The following is a 24,622-nucleotide window of genomic DNA, read 5'->3' on the forward strand; positions in this document are numbered from 1 at the left end:
GAGAATCCATGAAATATTTCCTCCACAGTTTGCTAGCTTCAGAATCTCATTTCCAGCTTGTTCTTACAGTTAGAGTTGAAAAGAACACGCAACACTGGAACAGTGGTTCAGATTTGGGCTGACTGTGGGCAGAACATACTGGATAATGTTCAGTATGCTTACAGGAAAGGAAGAAAAAAGATAAACAAACCTCTACCCCCCCACCCCCATTACTCTGCGTCTCGGTTTCTTCATCTGTAAAATTAGCAGATACACTCGATGGGCTTTAAGGTCCCTTCTAGATCCCTGATCCCTGTAATCTATGACCCTTCCTGCCCCTCTGTGTGGGGTACAAATGACCCCATTTCCTTCTTTTGATGATTAAAGTTCTGGTTGAATCATTTCCATTCCATTGGTGTATAAGCTCCTTGAGTGCAGGGACTATTTTTGTGTATTTACCTCTCTTTCCTTCCCCAAGCTTAGCACAGTGCCTGGCACATAGGAAATACTTAAGTGATTGAGAGTCAGCATATAATTTCTGCACCTCAGTTTCCTCATCTTAAAATGAAAGGTTAGGATTGGATATCCTCTAAGGTCTCTTCCAGCTTTAACACCCATGATCCTTTCATCTATAAACATTTTGGATGGCTTTGCAATATGAAAACCCTAACCTACTCTTCAAGACTAGATCAAGAGCTTTCTTATCCAGGAAGCCTTCCTTTAACCTCCCTAACACCATTCCCTCAGGAATAGAAGAACTTTCCTTTTCTCACTTGACATATTCCTTTGTAATTTTCTTATTGTCTGAGAGGCAATATGGTGTTGTGGAAAGAGTTTGGGACCCAATGACGGTAGAAACTAGGTTTCAAATTCTGTTTCTGATATTTGTTAGTTATGTGACCATGGGGAGAGGGAGTCTCACCTCTCTGGATCTCATTTTCCTCATTTAAAAAAAATTAGACCTCTGATTTCATTGCTATTTGGTGAGGGGTATATTGGTATGAGAAAACTAGTTCACTGAAAATTGAAGTGGCTTTCTCATCACATGTCAGCTGGGAGAATTCTGCATCTGAGGCATGCTCTCTATCCATGGATCTCTTTCTCTTCCCTCAGCTATAAAATGGGGTTCAGGGGTGTGCCAGAGCTAGCTTGTGTCAGCTCCAATTAGTAAATAGATCCAATAATTAAAATTTCAATGTGAGCATTTGTACCTTGGAAATTGGCAAATGATGCAAATCGGAGTTCGATTTGTTGATTGTCAAGACTTAAAGTGATGGAGAAAATGTTGATTAAGCAGATGAAACTTAAAATTATGTTGTGGGTACATTACCATCCCCCCCAGCCAGTCATTAAGCATTTACCAGCACAGCCCAGGATTTATAGTAGTACCTCCCTCCCAGGACTGCCATGAAGATCAAACGAGCTAAATATTTGCAAAGTACTTTGTGATGTTTATTATGTGCCCAGCACTATGGGTAGAAATAGAAAAGGAGAGACAGCCCTTGGTCTCAAGGAGATTTCATTTTAATTTGTGGAGAAAATACATCAAAGAAAATTCAGCTTCAAATTCAGCTTCAATGGAAGGCCCAAAAAGTCTGAAAGGGGGGCATCAATGGGGTGGATGGCAAGGATCAGGAGTGCTCAGGTTGCATAAGTAGCTCACGTAACAGTGCCAGGGCACTGAAAGGCAAAGATGCATATAGTAAGGCCTATAAGACCTTAAGATGCGGTGGCAGAGTAGATGGTAAGGCCTGGTGGTTTTCCATCTTACTGAAAAATATGTTAAAATGGTGTTAGTGTTTTGATTTGAGAGCCATCCAAGCAGTGTAAGCAGTCACACATCCAGGGCGAAAAGACAAAGCAAAAGGGAAAGTAATATCAGGACTTTTTGCTACCCTGCCATCTTGGATAGGTTATTATATAATTATTTCATAGGTATCATTTATTCTCTTTTATGGACTTACAGAAATATTCTATGTTCTCCTCTCTACCCTCACCTTCCCATTGAAAATTACATCAAGACCTTAGCTTAATTATATTTGTATCTCCCCTTGTGTCTAGTATAATACTTTGAAAATAAAGTGCTTAATGAATAAAAGAATGCATTAATGCCTAGTGAAGTCAGCCTTGGAGTTAGGAAGACTTGGATTCAGGTCCTAACTCTGATATATACCAGTTTTGTGTCAAGGGCCAAGTTGTTTAAACTGTCAGTATCCTTAGTCAACCTTCTAAGATCATAAGTGATTGAAGAGTTGGTAGTCTACACTGGGGCGGGGGGGGGGAAGTTACTATGCTGGGAGCTCGCAGGTTCCTGAGACCATAATTTCTTTAAGTGCTGGCTTTAGAAGTCATCAATTCCAACCCTATTGTTTTACAAATGAGAAAATGAAGGCCCAGGGAAGTTAAATAACTTGTCCAGTGTCACACAGTTTATAAGTGTCTGAAGTGAGATTCAAACTCAGTGGAGTGGGATTTTTAAATACAAGGCCAGCATTGTATCCACTATACTATGCTGCCTCCAGTATTGTTTCCTAAAATGAGGAAATCACAGATCCTTATCAAAAATTTTATTTTTGAATGTCTACATTGAGCTAAGCCCTACTCAAGTTATTGTTCATTAGCCACAAGGGACTAATGTTGGTCAATAGGAGAGCCAGTCCCATCTGACCTCTTCACTATGAATTGAAAGCCCAGAAATCAGTCTAAATATGGCAGTGCCCAGGCCACCATCTGGGGAGCAGATGTTAGGGCTGATGTTGTCATTTGGATTTAAAAAATAAATTTGCTGTGAGGAATACTTGGTTGCTAATATTTTCTCTTTTTTTTTCTATTTTAGGTAAGTACAGTATCATTTATTGAAGCTCTGAAGATTGGTAAGTCTTTTTGTTGTGCTTTTCCTGCTGATTTACATACTTGGAGAGTAGAGAATAGATGAAATGCTTATCATGATTCAACAGATGCCATTATTTTATTCAAGATGAGGTTTGGAGAGATAGCTGAGTATATCTCTAACACTTGTCATCTATTTTAGATCTTTGGCAGAAAAAATACATCCATTATTTTAAATTGAATAAAATGTTGTGTTTAATCTAAATACTTGGAGAGCAAGGCTTTCATTTTGATAGAAGAAGGAAGGAATAATTGTGCCAATATTTTAGATGAAGCAGGAAGCATTTACTTTCAGTTAGAAAGCATAAGTACCTTACTGAAATAAAAAAGAACACTGTTCATTTTTCTGTTTGACAAAAGGGAAGTAATTAATTTGTCATCTTAGAAAAAGATGTTTAGAAGATGAACTGACATAAATTAAGGAGGAGATCTTGCAAAGGATCAAGGGAATTGGCCCTGGATGAATGCCTGTCAGGGATTTTGTAGAGCTGATTCTTCTACTGGGAGGGAGTTGAATTAAATGCCCTCTAAGATCCTGTGATTTTGTGTGCTGCCATAATGCATCTCCACCCAAGCCTGAATTGGAGGAAATGATCAAGCAATATGGTGCCAACCTATCTTTCCATCCTCATTTCTCACTTTTCTCCAGCATATGCGTACTCAGTGCTTCTGGCAAACTAGCGTGTCTGCCATTATGGTTTGTTGTCTTCTTGCCTTTGAGGCTTGGTTCATACTATTTCCTCTGTCATTAAGAACAAGATATGGGTTCGTATTCTTCCTAGAGCGTTTAATATTTGTGACCTCAACAAATAATGTTTTTTTGTTAGTCAAATGAAGGTATTCCCCTATAGAGAAGGGTTGATTTTCAGAAGCATTGATGCTCATAAAATAATTGTAAAGTACTATATAAAGTAAATGATTTTAAGCTCATTTTTATTAAACCAGTTATTGGGATCATCCTTCCCTTCCTCCATCTCTGACCCCCAAAGACTATTTTCTACTTGTGTTGTGGTTTAAGGTCTCAAAACACTTTTCATATGATAATCTTCTGAAGTAATTAGAGGAAATATTATTAGACCTATTTCACAGATGATGACACCGAGATTCAGATTAAATAAATTGAGTCAGATCACACAGTTAGGAAATTGCAAATTTGGGGCTTGAACTGAGTCTGATGACTGAAATCAGGGGTCTTTCTTCTGTATGTATCCCACCCACTGGGCCATGGTAGTCTCTGGGTCAAGGGTTGCATTGTTATTATTTTAGTTGTTTTTAATAAATATGTGTTAAGTGGCTCCTTTGAGGTTACTTCTAGTTCGAATGCTCTATGATTGTGTACAAATACCTCCTTGCTGTCTTGGAGTAGATTGTATTTCATGTCCTGCGGTCACCTTTGCTAGGGATTCTAGGACTGAGTGAGTGTCCAGATGTAGGGCCTTAAATAAATATCTCTATATTCCAAATATATTGATAGTTTTGCAGGTATTCATGTTTTTTTTAATTATCTGTGTCTCCAAATCATTATATAACTATCTTAAAACTTTCCTATATTCCTCGGGTCCAGAAATGGATAGAAGGAGAATATGCTTTTCATAGAAATTATGATCATTTATAGAAATGTAGCGCACCCCCCCCCACTGTGGCACTTCCCTAAATATCTCTGGCCAGATGGACTGTTCTTGAAATTATATCATCTTGAGGTATTATGTTTCTAAGGCTGTTGCTTATGAGTCGCCACCAGTGTGTTTCTCAACTTAACTAGCACCTACAAAAGGTATCTACTAGGGTAAAATAGTGGAAACAGCTGGTACAAAACATTCCTCCCTAGCTGGGTGGGGCTCAATTTCTCATGCAAACACAAGGGAACTGCAGAGGGTGGGGTCCAACTTTAAGTACAATAATGATGAGGTGCACAAGAACAGAACTCATGTGGCAAAGGAGTATCTCACAACTGCTGGTTATTGGAAGTCCTTTTCTCCTTGCAGAGACCTCAGTAAGTTCCCTTATGAGTAATACTATAGGGGCAGCTAGGTGGCGCAGTGGATGGATTTCTGGCCTTGGAGTCAGAAGGATCTGAGTTCAAATTTGGTCTCAGACACATGACAGTTACTAGCTGTGTGACCCTGGGCAAGTCACTTAATCCCAACTGCCTCACCAAAAAGCAAAAAAAAAAAGGAGTAATACTTTGCTGGACCCCAAGGGTCAGTACCTCTGCTGATCCACAGTAGCCTTCTCTCTGCCACAAGGGGGTCTCAGTTCCAGCAGATGTCACCTTCCTCAAGTGACTTTCCACATCTGTCTGCAAGTGCTTTCTCCATCATCCACCAATATTGTTCCATCAGCCATTGTTCTGTCACCTCTGGTTGCCAGTAGGACCTCTAATGAGACCTTTGGATCTCCTGAAATAACTAGGTTGCTTGAACCCTCCCATCTTGGAAATACTTCTTCTCTTAAGGAGAGGATAAACATGAAAGAATAAGAGACATGATATGTTGATAGATATATGGCAGCTGGATGGTATATAGGCTAGCCGCCTTTGATCTAGTCATCGGCCCTGAGCTACAGTCTTATTGCAGACATTTCCTATTTAATTTCCTTTTATAATTTGTTATGGTACTTTGAATAGGACACTAACCTTGTCATCTTCCAGATAGGAGGTAGGAGAAAAGAGGTATTACTTCTTTTCTTGGGAATCTTTGTCTTTACTCTTGGTATGTCACTTTTTGCTCTGAGCTGGATAGGTTGTCTTTTGCTGGTCTACTTGCTTCAATAATATTGTCATGGGGCCAGGGGAGAGGACGGAGAGTGTGGCACTCCCTTTGGGATCACTCCTTTCCTCCCAACTTGATACCCTCTGGTACAGATAGAAGTGATTTGCATCCTCAAGATACTACCAAGCTTAGAATTCTCCCTTACTGGACTGCTTTACGGCTTGAGTCACTTGCTGTTTTTATCTGTAGGTTCAGGATATGTCTGATGCTTGTACCCAATCACAAGCTTTATATTTTATCCAATGGCCAAAATCCCCAGGATCCTTTCAAATTAAGGGTTTTTCTCTTTCTGTTTCCTCTCTCTCTCTCTCTCTCTCTCTCTCTTGTCTTCTCTCTCTCTCTCTCTCTCTCTCTCTCTCTCTCTTCTCTCTCTGTCTCCTCTCTCTCTTCTGTCTGTGTCTCTCTCTCTCTGTCTCTGTCTCTCTCTCTCTGTCTGTGTCTCTCTCTCTCGTCGTCTCTCTCTCTCTCTCTGTCTCTCTCTCTCTCTCTCTGTCTCTCTCTTCTCTCTCTCTCTCTCTCTCTCTCTCTCTCTCTCTCTCTCTCTCTCTCTCTCTCTCATACACACAAAGTTATAGAGAAATTCATTGATACCTAGTTTACTGTGTTGATTACACTCTTCCTGCTGTTAGCTATTTGCTGTCCTCAGCAAATCACCTCAAATGCTTTTCACAAAGTCCACACACAAATCCTTGATATCTTTCTAGTGACTTTAGAAGAGCATTGTCTTTTTACTATTGTGTTTTGTACTAAAGAGTCTCAGGAAAGTCTTTGCAGCACAGTTCACAGTTGCAAAGTTAACATTCTTCAATACTTTCACATACAGAGTGATATAATTTTCACAGGCAGATATATATTTTAAATTATCTTAGTTTGCTACCTGTATTAATACTTGCAAAAGGCCTTCCCCAACTCCCCCCTAAAAAAAAAAACAATGAGGAAAAGAAAATCAAGGCTCCCATCTCAGAATGCAGGTCTGATCCCTGTAGAACTCTCAAAATATGTGGGGTTCTCCTCATGGGGATTAGGAACCTAGGGTTGACTGGAAGTGACACCCTGACCCTTAGATAATAAACCAAACTGTCCTGTGTGATAACTGTTCTATGATTCCATTTAGCATATAGGAGAATTCAAATGGAGGTCCAGATAAAACTTTTCTAGGTGCCACTTTCACACACAGAGTATAATAAAAATCTTTAAGAATCTCACACTTAAGGTATACACTGGAGGTCAAGATATAAATTTCCTTTAGGTCTCTGCATAACAGGGCGTTCAAAATTTCCTTAAAGAATCCTTGTCAGTGCATTTGGGCAGCCAAATGGAGTTACTCATTCATTCCTTACTAATTCATTCAAGTTAATTTTTTTTTGTCTTAGTGAGGAAATTTCTACAAATGTAAGAAAGCCCCAAAGAGGCACTCAGCTCCCAAAAGGTTATTGGCTAAAAGGTTAAAGGCTATTATTGCGTGTGTCTGTGTATGTGTATGTGCTCCCTCTTAACTCCTGGATAAAATATAAAAACCCTTTTGGCTTTTAAAGCCCTTTATAACCTGGCCTTTTACTACCATTCTAGGCTCCTTATACTTTATTCCCTTCCATGATCCAATGACTCTGGCCTCCTGGTTATTCCTCACACAAGGACACTCCATCTCCCATCTTAGCATTTTCAGTGGCTGTCCCTCATCTTTTACCTCCTAACTTCCCTGGCTTCAGTCAAGTTCCAACCAAAGGCCAACCTTGTGTATAAAACCTTTCCTAGGCTGTCTTAAGCTTAGTGCCTTCCTTCTGATACTATTCTCAATTATTTTAACTTATTATATGTTTTATCTATGTGTATGTATATGTACATATATATATAATGTGTTTGTATGTGTGTGTGTATATATATGTGTGTGTGTATATATATGTATGTGTGTGTATATATATATATATATATATGTTCACACACTAGTTTGCATATTATCTCCCCATTTGTCAATTATCTACTAAGAAAGAGGAATTTTTTTGTTTGTCTTCTTTGTTTCCTTATTGCTTAGTATAGTGCCTGACATACAGTAGATGCTTAATAAATGATTGATTGTGAAGCCTATGGCCTCATATTACAGTAATGTCATTATTCTTGGATCTGGTGGCCTCATCCTATGTCTTTGAGGGCTCATGTACAATTCTATTATCCTTTCTGATTAATGAAGGACTTGGTATATGCATTTTGTGATTATAGGAAAATTCCTTAGTAGTGTTATCTCTGCTATTGATTGATTGAGGTGGGGTTTGAACCCCATTCATACACTGATACTTCATTTGTTGTCCTTTCAGGGTGTTTCTCCTTAGGCTATTGTTAGGATGACTTAGATGTTGGGAAGGGTACACCCTGACCATTAATTTCACTGATGTCAGGAAATTCTACTGAGAAAATTCCTTCTACCTAGATAGATCTACCACATATAGTCTAAGAGAGCTAACTGAAGAGACACCAAAGGTCACACAGCCAATATGTGTCAGAGGATAGTCTTGAATCTAGGCCATTCTGACCATAAGAATGTGTTCTAACCACTACACTGTGGTTCCTCTTAGTATGACTTCTGGTAATGAGTCATAATAACTGTTATCCACTTAATGGATAACTTTTGGTAAACACTCCTTATCCTTCCCACCATTTGTTCAAACAACCAGGGAAGCCAGAATCATAAGGATGGCAATCATATGGCTTCCTTCTGCCTTCATTTTGCACCTGACAGTTCTTTATGTATTTGATGTTCTAAGAGAACAATATCTAAAAAGTGGTGTCCTGCTCAATCCAAGTAGAAAGATGAGCAACAGCATAAGCAGTGTTCAAATTCTGCTCCGAATCATCCAAGTGATTTAAAGCCTAATCCTTTTTTTTTTCCAATAGGACCTAATTTCTCCTCTGACCAATGTGCATAATGTTCAAACTTACCCTTTTGTCATTTATTTTTGTACTGACAAGTCATTTAGACTAATTACTGAAGATTATAACTGTTGAGTCTTCCAAGAGACTTGAATTTGTGAAGTTTTTTCTCATCTCTACGTGTCATTTTCTGTAATTGCAGACATTATGGATGTCATGTAGTCAGTTACATTACCTGGGGAAATTACTGGAAAACTATAGTTTTTTGAGAGGGATATGAAGGTTTTGTAAGTAATAGCATGGATCCCTGACTTTCTGGAAGAATCTTTCATTTATATCAAGTTTATGGCTATTACCTTTCTCTAAATTAGAGAAAGAGGATTGAAAATGGAATATTTTCCAATTTGAAAAGTAACATTGAGAATTTATGGCAAATCTGCATGACTCTTTGCAGTGATTGATTACATATTCAGATTGTCTTATCCAGTTCTGTTTCTAAATTTGTTTTTGTGGCTGAGAAGACCACCCAGGTACATTTTGAATAAACAGCAGATGCTTATAGATTTTGTAAACATCTTTCTAGTAATGTTTCCAAAACTCTTGCCAAAGCAGGAAAAGGCCTCTTGAGTATTCTTTACCAGAGCTAGCCAGTATGGGAATATTGACCTTTCTAATTGACACTACATCATTACAGGGCTGGGGATAAGGTTGGATGTTTGCTTTCAGAAATGTGTTTAGATGCCAAAAATAATAGTAATAGTTTGAATTAGTATAACGAATTCTTGAAAAATATTCAAAGCACTTCACATAAATTGAATTTCATTTTCCCTATTCCTATGGTACTAAGTGAAGGGTTTTTAATATGGCCCAAAAGAACATTTGTTGTTGTTTTGAGGGCAGGTAGTGCTAATCTTGTGCCTTTATAGATTATATATGTACCTCAATTTTGAAAGCCAGATACCAAATTTCTTCTTCATTTGTTATAATACTCATCTGTTAGTTTTCTCCTCCCTGCAACCAATTCTTTAAATTTATTTTGTGTACATATGTATGTATGTATGTATGTATGTGTGTGTGTGTATTCCCCCTTGAAAGAATGTAAGCTCCTTGAGGGCAGGGAATGTTTCACTTGTGTCGTTGTATTCCCAATGCTTAATACATAGTCGAAGTTCAATTGATTTTTGTTTGTTGATCAGTTCAGAGATTCTGATTGTTTAGATTTTCAGTTGTTTCAGGGTTAAGCCATGAGAGGCAGAGTCATTTGGTGAAAAAAAATGTTGGAATTGGAGTCAGAAGACCTGGGTTCAAATACTGCTTCTGTTTCTTACTAGCTATTGCCCTTTGCCAAGTCACTTAAGCTCTCTGGGCCTCAATTTCCCCATCTGTAAAGTTCATTTTAAAATTTGTGATCTTCTTTTGATGGGTTTAAATAGGATGGCCTTGCAATTAAATGCAAAGTCCTGAATGACCTGTGATATGGCTTCTTTCTTAACAACCTAGGATCTCTCCAAATGAAAGAAGGGGAAAGAAATAGGACACAGAATCTCTTCTTTTCTCTTCATTGACCAAGTTCAAGCCCTTATTACCTTATTTTGGTTCAGATCTAATTTTTGAAAATTCTGATGTGTATTACCTCCCCCTGCTCCCATTAAAGGATATTTCTGATGCCTTGTCATGTCATGGATGTGATCCATGTGCTCTCATAATGCAAATAGAGCCCAAGCTCTGATAGTCCTTAACAAATCGGAAAAGTTTAAATACAGGTCCCATAATGAACTATGAGTAGTGCCCACAGACCAATCTCGAGAAATTAGGTTGGCTGCAAGGTGCTGGATTTTTCATCCATAATGTGTAGTGAAGACCATGTCCTTTGTTACAGAGAAATTGTCATCTTCTACCAGCAAAATTACAACTGTCTGGAGCCCAGAAGTAAGAAGTACAGTAGTGTATTTCCCGACTTAGTGAACAACACCTATCAAACCTAAATTAATCTGTGGTGGTGGTGTTGTTGGGTGGCTAAAGATGCTAAGTTTTCTCAAGTTATTCTGGATATGATGGTTGATTGTATAGTACAGAAGGTATGGGTGACTGAGCTGAGTGTGTATTGATTCCAATTTTTTTAAAAAATAAAGTCCTGTCTCTCTAAAGGTCAGATACAGGGTGCATATATATTAAGTTGTTGACATGCTACAATGGAAAGAGTACTGACTCTGAGGTTAGGTCCTAGGGTTAGCTCCCACCTGCAATGCTTGCTTAGGGTAAATTATTTACTCTCCTTGAGCCTCAGTTTCCACATCAGTAAAATGAAGTGGATCAATTAGACGGCATGCTGAAGGTCCTTTCCAGCCCATAATCCATGATCTCTGATCTATTTAATTCATTGGTCAAATAAATAGCATTCCATTTAATCAAGGCATTATGGTATATGAACAAAACCCAATCAATTAGAAGTGTTTTTGCACTTCCCACCATCATTCTTTACTTAATGAAAATATTCACTGTAAAATTCCTTTAAATGGCAAGCTCTTCTTGTGCATTTAAAGTTTTGATTAGCAAAAATTAAATTTACATGCCACTCTGCAGGAGTACATTTATTGAATAAAATGAAATACACCAGTCTTGACTTAGGAATTAAGTAACATTAAGACCAAAAAAAAAAAAAAACCAGACAGTAGAACATATTTGCATGGGTATTCATATACTAAATACAAGGCTTTGAATTCCTTCCAACATGACCTTTTTCTTAATGATCGAAGACCTATTTGGATAAAAGAGAGAAGAAGCCTTCGTAGCTGCATCCATCCCTTTCTCTGCATTGGCCCTCATAATTTCTTTTTTTTCTTGGACCATTGCAAGAATCCATTGACTCGTAGAGCCAATCTAAATAGCCTATTTGCTTCCTAGTTCAGTTGGCCCTCTATGCACTTACCAGAATATCATCCTACAGCATAGGTCTGTCAATGTCATTTTCCTCCCCAAGAATCTTCACTGGATCCCAGCTGCTTTTAGGATGAAGTACAAAGTTCTCAGCTCAGCATTTTCAGAAATAAATTATATTGTTTTCAAATCACAGTTATTATTGGATATACTGTCAAACCCAAAATAAACCTTCCCCCATTCAGTGAATGTCATGAGGGTCCAGAGCATGCCTAGAGTGCCTCAGATGGCAGGAGAATCATGATGGTGTATGAAGAAAGTATCTTAGAGACACAGATTGTAGAGCATGCATAGACATTCTGTAACTGGTTCTGATTACCTATTCAGGTGTTGAAAGTGCTCTTTGATTGGCTGTTGGGCAGCATTCAGAAAGTCTAGTCAGTTTCAACTAGAATCTCTATGCCTCATTTGCTTGTCAGTGATTTTGATAAGTACTTACTTCAGTATCATCCAGGTGAGAGAGCAGAGTTTCCAGGCTTGGGAGAGTTAGCCCCAAGAATCTAGGAGTCAGGATCCAGGATTATAGTTAGTGAAGCATCAATGCCCCATGGAGCAAGCACTGCCCCTTCATGACCTCTGTTCTAGCCAAACAATAGACCTACTTGCATTTTCCTGGAATTTAGCATCCTATCTCCCATTTCCATACTTTTTTACTATCTAGCCCTGGGTGGATTCTCATCTCTGCCTCTTAAAATTCATAGTTTCTTTCAAGTCTCAGATGCCATTTCCTAATGGGGTGAAATAAGGTTAATCCTGTACCCAATATGCATGTGATACCATGAGTGCTTGTATGGGAGCTGACAAACCCTTATTATCCACATTTGGGAAAATTCTGACATGAACTTTTACCATGAATATAATAGATTTTCCTAAAGCAACTCCAGGTGAAAGCAATAAGCCAAAGAGAGAAAATTGCCTCCTTTAGACTCAGCTCCCAGGACCAATCCTGTGTGTATGTGGCCAGATCACAGATTTTTAAAAAATCTATTAAATATTCCAAAAAGCTTTGTTAGGGGCCTCCCTGAATTCAAACCATAGAGACAAAGGTTATACCTAGAATTCATCTCCAAGGTAACTCTTCAGGGTCCCGTGCGTAACCATATGGGTGGGTTTATTAAAGAAACACTAGTACCTTTTGTGACAGTAATTAAAACCCTCTGTGTAATTGGTAATCTTTTCCTTATGAGGGAAAACAGAGGCAGCTGAAAGTCTGGTTGCTTGGATATTTCTTTGCTCTTCACAAACTAAAAGAATATGTTTGTCTTGTTGTGAATATAGTTGCTTCCTTAATCTTTGTGGGCTTCCTAAGATATTAAGGCAAACTGTTCATATTGATGAATACATAAGCCCAAGTAAATTTATAACCCTGATAAATCACACACTGCTCTCTGTAAATTCACAAAGCCAATGAGACCAGCTTTGCAGATTCAACAGAAAGCCCAGGAGCATCTCCTAGACATTCAAGTGACTGTTCCCTTACCATAACGACATCCACTTCTACGCAGGCTCTAAATAAGTAACCCTGATAACAAGCATATTTCACAGAAGCAACTAGTGCTATGAGTTTGAAAGCTAGCAGATTTATTGTCTACTAATGTCTGAAAAATTCTGTGGGTGGTAAAACTCATGCTGTTTAAAACATTACAGGGAGTAACGTAAGCCATTTTGGTTTCTTCATTTTTATTAGAGCAGGAAATAGTCATTAAAAAAAAAAGATCTTAACATGACTACTGCCTGTATTCCAGACTTAGAATTCTTATTTAGGAAGGAAAGATAAGAAATAAATAAACAGCATTCTTTAGATCAAGGGTTCTTAACTTGAAATCCATGAACTTGTTTTTTCTTTAATATTTTCAATATAACTGTTTCCCTTTGCAATCCTATGTATTTTCTTTTATGCAATTCAAAACCTAGTTCTGAGAATGGGTCCATAGGCTTCACTAGCTTGCCAAAGGAGTCCACAACACAAAAATACCTAAGGAGCCTCACTATAGACTATTATTCTGGCATCTATAGGTTTAATAAATTATTTAAGGAAACAAAAGGTTGCAAGTTTGGTATTTGACACTGTTGACCACTAGTTCTTGCCTGATACTCCACCCTCTCTCTTCTTCCAAGTACACAGCCTCCCAGTTCTTCTTTTGACCTGTCACCTAAGTTTGTTCTCTAAAGTTTTCTTATCTGGCTCTCTCTGTCACTTCATCTTTCTGATGCCTTAATGTAGCAGTACCCTAAAGTTCTGTCCTTGGTCTTTCTCTTCTTTCTTTACATTCTCCCTAGCATACTCATCTACTTCCATAATTTTACTGCAAATCTCTTAGATATCTTGCTGATATCTCAAACTAGGCATGTCCAAATTAGTAACTTCCCTCAGCCCTACATGGGAATACTTGTAATTCTTAAAAATTCTACCACTAATAGTGTAACTAGGAATACACCTAGAAGGTATAGGTATAAGGTAAATTTGGGAGGGAATGGCATAAAATAATTAAGGTACAAGAAAGAGGAATATACTGAGTGAAGAAAGAAGGGAGAGGCAGAATGGGGTAAATTATTGAACATTAAGAGGAACAAAATCTTATTACAGTGGAGGGAAAGATGAGAGGGTGGGTGATGGGTATCACTTGAATCTTACTCTCATCAATATTGGCTCAAAGAGAGAATAATATAAATAATCAGTTAAATGTAGAAATCTATCTTACCCAACAGAAAAGTAGGAGCAGAGGAAATTAAGTAAAAGGGGTGGGGGTGGGGAGAACTGACAGAAGAGAGGACAGACTAGGGGAGGTGCTAGACAGAAGCAAAACACTGTCAAGAAGGGAAAAGGCGGAAAGAGAGAGAGAACAAACAGAAGGAAAAATAGGATGGAGGAAAAGACATATTTAGTCATAACTCTCAAAGTAAATTGTATAAACTCTCCATAAAATGGAAGCAGATAGCAGAAAGGATTGAAACCCAGAATCCTACAATATGTTTTTTACAAGAAACACACTAGAAGAAGAGTGACACACACAGAGTAAAGGTAAGGGGCTGGAGCAGAATCTATTATGTTTCAGCTGAAGTAAAAAAAGTAGTGGTAGCAACTCTGATCTCAGAGAAAGCAAAAGCAAAAATAGACCTAATTAAAAGTAATAAGGAAGAAAACTACATCTTTCTAAAATGTACCATAGATAATGAATATCAATACAAATATATGTTCATCAAGTGGTATAGCATCCAAATTCTTGAAGAAATTAAGTAAGTTATAGGAGGAAAGAGACAGTAAAATGATACTAGTGGGGGACCTCAACTGTCCCCTCTCAGAACTTGATAAATCCAACCAAAAAATAAGCAAAGAAACGAAGGGGTTGAATAGAATATTATAAAAATTAGATATGACTGACTTTTGGAGAAAACTGAATGGGAACAGAAAGGAATATACCTTTTTCTCAGCAGCACATAGCATCTACACAAAAGTTGACCATTTATTAGGGCATAAAAAGCTCAAACTCTAATGTAGAAAGGCAAAAATAGTATTCTTTTTGGATCACAATGCAGTAAAAATTACATTCAACAAAGGGCAGCGGAAAGATAGATTAAAAATTAGTTGGAAACTAGATAATCTAATCCTAAAGGGTAAACGTGTTAAAGAACCAATCATAGAAACAATCAATAATTTCATTAAAGAGAATGACAATAACAAGACAACTTACCAAAATTTATGTGATGCAGCCAAAGCGGTATTTAAGAGAAGCTTTATTTCTTCATATTCCTACCTGAAGAAAATAGCAAAAAAACAGATCAGTGAATTGGGAGTGCAACTAAAATCATATCTTCTTGTAGCATCTAGTCATGCTACCACTGGGCTTGGCTGAGCCAATAAATCTGTTGTAACTTGCATCCTGCCTGTCACTTATCTGGCTCTCCTTTCCTGCTAAGTTTTGTTTCATTATAGTAATTAAAATCTGCTACTGCTGTAGCTACTGATACTACTGGAACCACCACAGCCACTTTGGTTACTTGGTTTTTAAAAATATTGGCTTCCAGCATAAAGAACAGAGCTCCTAGGGGCAGCTAGGTGGTGCAGTGGATAGAGCACTGGCCCTGAAGTCAGGAGGAGCTGAGTTCAAATTCGGCCTCAGACCAAACACTTGACACTTACTAGCTGTGTGAACCTGGGCAAGTCACTTTAACCCCAATTGCCTAAAAAAGCAAAAAGAAAAAAGAAAAAAAAAGAACAGAGCTCCTGCCTCCATAGTTACCTCCCTTCATGAAAACAAAGTTTGAAGACTGATTGTTGTAGCTGCCAAGGCCATTATAGCTTCTATCACCTCCAAAGTTGCTTCCATCACTGGCAAATCCATTGTAGCTACCTCTACTTCTGCCATATCCTCCACCACCATGGTTGCTCCCCAAACAACCATGACCACTGAAATTTTCTTTTTTTCTTTCAATTTATTTTTTAAAAGTGTCCTTTGTTTTTACCTCACCTTCATTTTCCAATATATCATTTTCCTTATCCCCACCTGGAAAGCTGTCCCTTGGAATCAGAACAAAGAAAGGGGGGGGGGGGGTAAGAGTTAAGTAAAATTAACCTGCACAGACAAATCCACTGTATATGCAATATTCCATACCTTTAGTACACCACCCTTTCAGTGAAAGGAGTGAGGGGAATCATTTCTTCTCTCATTTGGGTCCCAGGTGATCATTATAATTACATAGCATTCAGGGTTTTGTTGTTATAGCTATTGTGTAGGGAGTTTTTTGGTACTGATTGCTTCACTCCACATCAGTCCATACATCTTCCCATGATTCTCTGAATTCTTCATATTCATTTTTTCATAACCAAAATAACATTCCATCACATCCACGTACCACAATTTGTTTAGTCACTTCCCAATTGCTGAGTGGCTATTTAGTTTTCAGTTTTTGGAAAAAATGTCACTAGAACAGTCCCAAGTTTTTAGCACAGTCCCTGGGATGTAGTAGGCACTTATCAATACTTGTTGATTAATGAAATGGTGTATACAGGGCCTTTCTTTTTATCCTTGACCTCCTTGGGATATATACCTGCTTGCAATTCATTCATTAAATGGTGGGTATGAATCAGCTTCTCTGCCTTCCAAAGTCACCCTCCTTCAAAAACATCTCTCCCTCAGAGGTGTTCACTTTCCAGACTCATTCTCTTTCTCCAAAACCACCAAGAACCTCTTTTGTTTGATCTTATCCAGGAAGTCCCCAATCTTCCAGGCCTCCTCTTCCAGATCTTACCACCCCTTCACACTTTTGCAGCATCCTAGCCCCACTTTGTATAAGCCTAGAACTATGCTAGGTACTGTTACAGATTCGTGGGAGCAAACTTAGAGATCATGTAACCTAATCCCCTCATTTTAAGGGTAAAGAGACTGAAGCCTCAGTATGAGAAATTACCTTCCTAAGATCACATATCTAACTAGTAGAAGAGCCATGCTTTAAACCAAAGTGGACAGCAGGGTACTGTGGACAGAGCAATGGGTTGGTATTAGAGGGGAAGAGCTTAAAATCTGACACTGCCATTTAGTACCTGCATAACTTTGGACAAGTCACCTGCCCTTTCAACCACTGAAGTTTTCATGATGACCCAAGTTGTCATGTCCACCAAAGCCACTTCCATGACCATCACCAAAGCTTCCAGAACCCCTTCTGCTTTTTTGACTAGATAAAACACTTTTCTTTTCTTGCTTAGACAAGACTCACCTTACTTCACAACGGTGGCCATTCACAGTATGACATTTTTCAAATGACAATCTTACCCACAGAGTCATGGTCATCAAAAATAACAAAAGCAAAGCCCTTCTTTTTGCCATGCTGCCTTGGTCAGTCATGATTTCAGTCACTTCAAACTTTCCTTAATGTTCAAAGTAGTCTCTTAAGTGATGTTCGTCTTCCTTAATGCCATCCACAAAGATATTTTTCACAGTTAAATCTCTGAAAGTCACCAGGTCTTTGAGAGGAGTCCTCTCTAGAAACAGCTCTCTTTGATTCAACTCTGCCATCTGCTTTGTGAAGTCTTTCATTCATGGTGCCATCTACCTCTTTCACTGTGGCACATTTAACAAAACCACAGCCCCTAGAATTCTTGGTATCTGGATCCTCATTATCACATAGTCTCTGAGTATGCCTCACTGCTCATGATGGCTCCTTAGATTCTCATCTGTCATCTTGAAGCCTGAGCATCCTTTGAAGAGCTTTTTCAGTTGCCCAAGGTTCTCAGGCAACGCTGGCTTCCACAAGGTGAGCATGGTAGTAGATACTTCCACAATCCTTCTCTAATAGTATCAAGGACAGAAAGGCATGCCTGTCCATTTGAAACAAGTATGCAGTTGATTGTACTGTACTGCCTGTTGGTAGTATATTGTATGGGGAAGGATAAGCAACTGAGATCAAGGTATTTCAAGACTGCAGAGAGTCCAGAATTCAGTGTGATGAAGAACAGAGATGTCAGAGTACTTTTGGCAGAGGGAATCCTCCTGGAAGACAAGGGGAAGGGGTACAGCTAAAGCTATACAATTATCTATATCTCTATCTATATAGATCGATAGATAGCTGTAGCTCCCACTTCAACCCCAATCCTTGCCCACAAGTTTGCAGAAGGAAATGTGAATCATGGGGAAGCATAAGCACATTCTCAAAGTCCACAGATAAGAAGGAAGACCATCTAAATCAGATGGAGAGGAAGCATCCTAGGCACAGAACTGCTACCTGCACAATCCTCCCTGTTTAATTAGAAACAGAACTAGGTGCTTTATCTGAGAAAGCAGAGTTCCTTTAATTTTTCATCTTAAAATGCTTTTATTATTGTAGTGCTTTTATCATTATTTGTTAGGTGAATGCTTTGAAACAGAGATCTGTATTTATAAAACAACATGCTCATGATTATTTCTGTGTTTTTTATAATTAAAAACTCAGTGTTAAATGTACCATTTAAAAAGGAATTTAATGAACAAGAATATGTCTTAGGATTTTTTTTAGATGGCATTGACTTTGGATGTTAACTATTTCTTCAGTTAAATTGAAATGTGCCTTTGAATATAAACATTGCATTACTTTTCTTTGGATATACATGTTTTTCTTTCAGACAGCAAAATAAGTTGAGATGTTGGCTGGTTAAGAATTGGACCCTAGGGGCAGTTAGGTGGTGCAGTGGATAGAGTACCAGCCCTGAAGTCAGGAGGACCTGAGTTCAAATCCGGCCTCAGACCAAACAGTTGACACTAGCTGTGTGACCCTGGGCAAGTCACTTAACCCCAATTGCCTAAAAAAAAACAAAACCAAAACCAAAAAACAACTGGACCCTAGGAAACTGGGAATTTCACTAATGTTTTCTGGTATTATCCTGTCTTATGTTGATTGGGCATGTATAGCACTGTACACAACACATAGTTTAGTGAAGTCCCTGACCTGGAAGAATACTAATATTTTCTTTTAGATTAGCTTGGGCTGTAATTGGTGTGGTTCAGTTTATCACTGTGGCCCATTGCATTCTGGACCCTGCAAAGAGCCAGTCCAGAAGATAATATACAGTTATGTTTTCCTAACTGATCACTAGATGTCATCACACTTCCCCAAGATACAATCAATCAGGAATCTGCAAGTACAATTCTTCGCACAGAGGTCTGGGGAAGTGGGGTTGAAAGTCATGTCTCCCGTGAAACTTAGAGTCTCATGAAAGTTACAAAAACCAGAGACAAATCATATATTTCCACATAAGAGACCATTTGTTTTTAGTGTTGAACCCATGTGCATATTAGGTCAGGTGAAGAAAAACAGGGTACAGTGAAAAGAGAACTGGATTTGGAGTCATGACAGGGGCACTTCTTTATCTGAGGTCTGGCAACTTCTTAAAGAAATATTTTGATAATTATATCTTAGTATAATTGGTTTCCTTTGTAATTTTGTGTACTTTAATTTATGAATTCATAAGCATTAATCTGAAAAGAGAAGCACATGTTTCACCAGCCTCCCAAAGGGATCCATGACACCAAAAAAGGCAAAGAAAGAAACCCTTTGCAAAAATAACCTCTGTCACGGCAGTTTATCCATTCTTCACTGGGCTCTTCAGGTCATATATTTAGAGTTGGAGGTGACCTTTGGTTTATTCCTTCTAGTCAAAATCCCCTCATTTGTGTGAGGAACTGTGCTAAACATTGAAAGGGCATAAATATTTTGAAAGAACAATAAAAGCACTTTAATATCATATTTAATTTGTTTTTGTTCCCTTAAACTTTGTGTCTATGCTTGTGAATGCGAGGTTTTCCCCTGAATAGCTTTGTATGGCGGTAAGGTGACTGTGGGCAGTAGTTAAGTGCCTGATGGGTTTTTACCAATTAGTTGCATCTGAAGAATAATAGTTTTGTTATGGGCCACTCCTCATCTTTCTCTAGCTTCAATTAAAAAAAAATCCAAGTAGCTTCTATTTGGGGAAGGAATTACAATCCTAAGTTTGCCATGTAATATCTGCTTGTGTGGTCCTGGCACATTGCTCAGGACTGGGTTCTTTGTTGCTGGCAAAAATATTCTGCCTCCTTCTGTTACTTAAGTCTTCTGTTTCCTACAGAAGGCTTTCTGAAATCTAGTTATAAGTAAGGAGTAAAAGGAAAAAAGAATTTCTCCGAAGATGGGTGATTGTAGCCATTCAATGCCTACTAAATACAGCAAGAAAAGGATCAGGAAAATAATAACCCCTAAAAAGGCTTTTTCTTCAGAGGTGGTAGTCATGGAGGGAAAGATTCTGGGAAATGTCATCCCAGCATTTATTTGAATATTAGTTTTCTAAAGCAGAGCTTTCACCATATAATACTCTCTCCTCCTCCTGCCCATTCCCTCAGTGAGGTCTAGTCACTTGGAATAAATATAAAGTCCTCTATTGAGGAGGCAGCTGAATGGTTCAATGGCTGGAGTGCTGGGCCTGGAGTCAGGAAGGCTTGAGATCAAATCTACTGTCAAGTCACTTAACTTCTGTCCTCTTCAGCTTAGTTGACTGTAAAATGGGGAAAATAAGGTCACCTACTTCCCAGGGTAGTTGTGAAAATCAAAGATACTCTTTGTAAAGCAAATAGCTTGGTGCTTGGCACAAGGTAGGTGCTTAATAAATGCTCTTTCCCTCTCCCCTCCCTGTTTACCATTTACCCCACATGTCCCTTTCTGTCTTTTGAATCTGACACTTCTTTCCATGCACTCTGTGATGCAGCTGTAATTGCCTGCTTGCAGTTCCCTGAACAGGACACTGAATCTCCTTTCTTAGGGTTTAGTATTTTCCATCTTCTCTATCTTGCAAGTATCTAGTTACAACATTTACCTGTTATCTCCTCCCTTAGAAGATGAACCCCATGAAGACAGGGTCTATTTTTTACTTTCCTTATATCATCACTACTTAACATAGTGCCTGGGCTCATACTAAGAGCTTACTATTTAAAGTATGCATGTTAAATGTACTTATTCCCCTCCACTTCTTCTACCTCATCATCCCACATCATTTAATTTTTAATATTATTTATTTTGTTTGCTATTACTTATTATATATTATTATTAATATCCCTTATTAATTAAATAAATTAACATTTATTTAATATTATTTACTTTATGTGTGTTGACTGATTAATTCAAGGCTTTCAATGTGAATGACACATCCAGAAAAAAAATTGAAAAAAATTTGCATCAATACTTTCTCTTTATTTTATTTGGAAAAACAACTGTGGGGTAGCTTGGTGGCACAGCAGTGGATAGAGCACCAGTCCTGGAATCAGGAGGACCTGAGTTCAAATTTGGCCTCAGACACTTACTAGCGGTGTGATCCTGGTTAGATCACTTAACCATGATTGCCTCTAAAAAAATGAAGAAGAAAGATGAAGACAAAGAAGGAAAAAAAGAAAACAGCTAGTGGGCCAATGTCCTATCCTTTTCCGTTCTTATGACACACGTTTTATTTCATGTGTGATTCTTTGTGCAGTGTTAGAACCTAACAAATTGTATCCCAGGCTAATACCTTTTGTTGACTTCTGACTGGCCTCTGGACTTTGATGACTGCAGAGGACAAAATGAGGCTGACGACTCAGAGCAGCTCTGCCTCACTTAAATCCAATTTGTGCACATCAAGACGTCAGCCTTAAGACGTCCTTGGTCCTCTTCACAAAAGGAAGGAGGAACAGCAACAAACAGAAGAGTGAGTTGGTTACCCTGAGAGGCGGGCTGTGACTGAGGATGTGTGTGTGGTGCAGTCTTCCTGCGCTAGAGATCAGCAGACTCTGACTGATTTGTTGTCTGAACCCTTGATGCTCCTTCATCCTTTTGACTCGCTGCTCTGTATTCCATACTCAGAACTAACAGCCTGACCTCCGTTTCTGTATTATTCACTCTTACTTTTTACTTGATAAGTGGCTTTTTTTGTTGTTGTTGACCCAGGGCTGTAACCCTGAGCTTAAATAACTAGACTTCAGCCAGTTACTTACAAGAAAGGTCTAGAGTTCACTTCCTAATGTACCTACACTTACTCGGTGCAGTTAAAGTCATTTTTTTAAAAACTGGGATTTTAAATCAAAGTGGTATTGATTGAAGTAATAATTGTAGCTAATAAAACATTGACAAAATACAAGTATCCCTCATTGTAAGTGAAATCAGTGTCTTTAGTTTGAAATGAACAGAATTGACAAAGCTGGAAAACTTAGACATTTCCAGGCTGGACTATGCATTGTGCCGTGGGTCCTTCAGTATGTCTCTTAAGAACTTTGGGCTTCGGTTTCCTTGTCTCTGGGATGAGGGTTTTAGGCTAAACTTCATAACAACTAGATTCCAAGTTTGGAATGGGCTGCCCCAAGAGATGATAGGCTCTCTCTCAATGGAGAAATCAAAGGAAGGCTGGATGACCACTTCGTGGGAATGTTGGAAGGCAGCTTCTTCATCAGAAATAGGTTGGACTGGAAGGGAGCTCTGGAATTCAGAGGAAGGGATGTCTGGAGTCCCTTCCAAATCATAACAAGATAATTGCTTTCCAAGTTCCTTTCCAGCTCGAACAATGAATGAGTCTGTGATTCTCTGGCTTCTGAAATTTTCTGTTATGATGGAACAGTGGAAATATTCCTGGAGTAGGAGGCAGGAGACCTAGATTCCGGTTTTGACACCAATGATTTTGATTGAGCAAGTCTTCATTTCTTCATCTATAAAATGATGAGGTTAAAATACGTTATCTCTAAGGGCCCTGCCAGCTCTTTTATTTGAACCTGTGATTCTCTGAATTCTCACCAATTCTGTTAGACATGCAGCCATTCAAATAAAAGGGGGGGGGGTAAGGGTCTCAAGCCTTGAGAGTGTAGACTCTGTCTCCAGACATAGGAGAAGGAGCCATTAGGGCTCAGGATGAGGGATGCAGTGGCAGAAGGATTTTAGAAAGTGAAATATTTCCTTTGAGACTGTTGCGAGAACTGGGAAATGAGAGGATCACTACACTTCCCAGTAAGTCTCTGTCATCCTGCAGTGACCTTAAGAGTAAACCATTTAGGGGGGTTCTTATGAGCATAAGACCAGTGTTTCCAGAGAAAAAGCCAATAACCCCAAGCCTGGTCTTAGAACAATTCAGATATGTGAAAGATTTTCATTAATTTAAACATTTTATAATAGAATGGAAAAAATTCAAGTTCTCCATCTGTCAGAGATTCTGTAGCTGGGGGTGGACAGGCAAAAGGCTTCAGAACCTAGGCATTAAAAGGGCAAACAGTTACTAATGTGTTATGCCATTAATGGCCTTTTCAATCTATAAGTACCTCATGGCTACTCAGTAGGCATTCAAAAATGAGCCTAAGTGCACTTAGGATATTTATTTTTAAATATGTATAACTAATTCTAATGCAGATTAGGTCAGTATTTGCCATGGGAAGTTATATCCTATATAAAGATTCCCAAGTTATAGGTTCCCAGTGGGAACATTGTAAGATGATGATCTGATAGAAGTATTTGATCTAGGCCTCATTTAGGGACATGCTACATCCTGACACAACAAACCATGAGATCTAAAAGCAGCTTTTCTCAACTATGGCATCATTATGATTGATGGCCTTTGACAGGTGGTAAATTCAATCAGAAATGGGAGAGGGGGTGATCATATAGACTCACCTTCATATCTTCCCACACATACACACAAACACGTATTTACACATGCACACACATTTAATGTTTTAAAATTGCATGCAAAATAAATTTGGAATCTCAAAACAGTAGCTTGTACAATATGAAATTAACTTTTTTTCCCTTTTCCTCCTCTGCTTCAGTCATTGTACAACTGATAAAGCCTGACAGCAGAGTTTAGGGGAGAGCCAAGCCAAAGAAATATTATATCCTGGACCATTTTGAAGCCAAGCTGGGCTGAAAATTTTGGGTGAAACCATAACAATGAGTATTTTCTACTTAATCATGTTTACATAGCAAAGCAAATCACTGAACTTAATATCAAGTCACGTTGGAACATAACATCACCCATCTGGGCTTCCTGTTTTTCTCAAGAAAAAGAAACTGCTTTATTTGGTTTGGGGTTTTTTTCTTTCTTTTTTTTTTTATAGTTGTTCCTTTTGTCTTTCCTCAGCTGTTGCATGACCTAGACGGATGTTTAAGATGCAATATTAATATGCATGTCACCTCAGCGTTGCCTCATGTGCTGTTACTGTACAGAGCAGTGCTGGATGTCTGCAGTCTAGAGTGGAAATATGTTGTTTGTCATGCTGGAACGGAGCTGGAATATTAACAAGGAAGATATGAGCACAGCTCTGATGTTGTCTGGGCTGGCCCTGCAGCGTTTGTCATGCTTCTAATACAACTGAGCTAATTATAAGCTATCACTTTCATTCCTCTAGGCCCCTAGAAATCCAAAAATCAGGAGCAGGGAGAGAAAGAATTCCTGAGAGTTGTGAAATGTCATTATTGGTTAAGACCTTTTATATTCACTTTGGAAGGTCTTGTTAAAACCTAAAATTCAGCCCTCTTTTCCAGAAGACCAAAATATATTGCATTTGCCTGTTTCCCTAGGTACAATTAGCTAGCTGTACATGCAATGATGAAGTCTTCCAGTGGTCTCCAAAATGTGTGTGTGGCACATGATCCCAGAAGTGTATGATCAACCAATCAAAGAGTATGAAAATGTATCACATCCTGAACAGAGGTCATATCTCCAACATACC

At 38.5% G+C, this 24,622-nt stretch overlaps 1 pseudogene; it reads right to left on the reverse strand.

The window, feature by feature from the left end:
• Positions 1-16,892: 16,892 nt before the first annotated feature.
• Positions 16,893-17,701, reverse strand: LOC110222336 (heterogeneous nuclear ribonucleoprotein A1 pseudogene; annotated as a pseudogene).
• Between the last annotated feature and the right edge of the window lie 6,921 nt (positions 17,702-24,622).

This window comes from Phascolarctos cinereus, unplaced genomic scaffold, assembly GCF_003287225.1.
Source record: "Phascolarctos cinereus isolate Bilbo 61053 unplaced genomic scaffold, phaCin_HiC Scaffold_4;HRSCAF=312, whole genome shotgun sequence".
NCBI lineage: Eukaryota > Metazoa > Chordata > Mammalia > Diprotodontia > Phascolarctidae > Phascolarctos > Phascolarctos cinereus.